Raw genomic sequence first — 1,959 nt, forward strand, 5'->3', positions numbered from 1 at the left:
AATCACAGTTTGTAGTGGGTTTCTTATTGCCAATCTGCGAGTTACACTGAACACATCATTAGCATCACTTGTTCAGGAAATCGGTTTTGTTTAGGAAAAGGGTAAGCAAGTTCCTGCCTCAATTTTGAGTTCATTACAGCTTCTCAAGAATTTCCCCCAACAGCCTATACAGTACAGTTTCTAAAAAGCAAACTTATTAAGGTAAGCAGACAACCCTTTAGAAACCCGAACACATTTTCTTGCTGTATTTGTGTTGAATTCTCCGTATACAATAGGCAGTCATGAAAATGGTCTGCTTCAGGACAACATGGTCACAAGACTGGGACAATCCAGTGGGACTGAGAGGGAGCATGAGGATAGGGGAGAGTGGGGCTACCTCTTGCTGTTTCACACAAAGTCCATGGGCCTGCAATCTTCTTTTATCATCTAGCATAACACTAGCATGACTACTTGATGTAGTCATCCACTTTATTCTGGGAGTCCGCCTTGTCCCAGAAATGATGTTCTGCAGCTTCAACATTGAGTGGATTATCAAAATTCAAAGGATCAGTAAACAAAGAATTTAATCCACAAACAACATCCTTTAATGTTCTCGTGAGAGCCCAGCCAGTGCCATAGAATAGTCAATAGAATGTTCTCTCAGTAAGCTTAGACATATTTCACCTTTCTCTGTGATGTTGAGGTGCCAGAGCCTGGTAGAGCATTTCACTTTGGGAAGCATCATGTTTAATGCATCAGGAACTTCAGTTTCAAAACTGAAGTTTTCTACCCTGGAAGTAGCCCTCATCTAGGGTTACAGCTAGCTAAAAGCAGCGAAGCTTGTTTGGGTCAGGAAAATGCACTTTACATGTACAAGGTAAATTAGCTTTAAGTTTTGCAACCTTTTTAGCAACTTGTCTCTCACGGAAACCCTCCAAGTAGAGTCAGATACTGTGGCTGCTGACCGTGACCCTTTGAAGTGGTCATCCCATTTCAGCTTGCTTGCCAGAGTTAGCATTACTACAACATTTACCCTCGTACCCAGAGACAGTCGAGGGGGGCCCAGAGACCCATGCATGCCCAGCCCAGGCAATGGCAGCTAGATGCAGTACCTTACAGCCACACCAGCTCCAGCGGCCTCCTGTCACCCTTTCAACATGCCCAACTCCACTTTCACTTCCACACCCCCAAGGGTCCCCAACATACTCGTGGGTGGGTGCAATCCCATTTGCCCAGCTACAGTTATGCATTTTTAAATATTTAAACATCACAATTCAACATCAGAATGCATGTTTGGGGGAAGATGCTGAAATCATCTTGCAGGCTCAAAGTGGAGAAATTTAAAACTCATTGGTTTTCTACTCTGACCAAGTTCTATTTGGCTGGAAGCAAACAAATCAATCGCATCATTTTTCACTTAATTAGCCTTGAAGCTGCTGGCGTGTGCATTCTCACCGCAGAGCCAGCACAAGCACTGGTTACTTCATTCCCTCCCCATCAGTCAGCAGAGGGTGTCACCTCTCCACAGTTAACTCCAAGTCCTACAGTCACTTTCCCTGGGCTCCTGTAACCTTTGGCCCACTTCTATCCTGGAAGCTTTTGCCTCATGAGGTAGGTGTCTGTCTTCCCACTGGGCACTGAGTTCTGAAGAGGCAGAGACAACACTCACTCATCATTTATCCCCAGGACCTGGCATAGAACCAGTACCCAATTATTTTCAATAAGTGATGTCACATCCTGGAGTGAAATTCCCAAGGACCATGCTTAAGAATTAAATTTAAACTTCTTGCTCTACTCCAATAATTGACTGGGGGTCCTGCTGGCCAGCAGGGCAGGACACCCTCTCCAGCTTTTCTCTTTAGATAGGTATGGAACACTCTCCGTGTGCCTATCTGCCAGAAGTTAAAGCCAAGCTCTGGCATCTGGTGTCCTCTCCCTTTCATGTGGATAAACTCCTCCTTGGGTTGTTAAAAAAAAAAA

The 1,959-nt window shown here is 44.7% G+C and overlaps 1 pseudogene; it reads right to left on the reverse strand.

The window, feature by feature from the left end:
• Window positions 1-446: 446 nt before the first annotated feature.
• LOC103610528 lies at window positions 447-997 on the reverse strand (annotated as a pseudogene).
• Between the last annotated feature and the right edge of the window lie 962 nt (window positions 998-1,959).

The sequence above is a fragment of the Galeopterus variegatus genome, unplaced genomic scaffold (assembly GCF_000696425.1).
Source record: "Galeopterus variegatus unplaced genomic scaffold, G_variegatus-3.0.2 Scaffold11277, whole genome shotgun sequence".
Taxonomy (NCBI): Eukaryota; Metazoa; Chordata; class Mammalia; order Dermoptera; family Cynocephalidae; genus Galeopterus; species Galeopterus variegatus.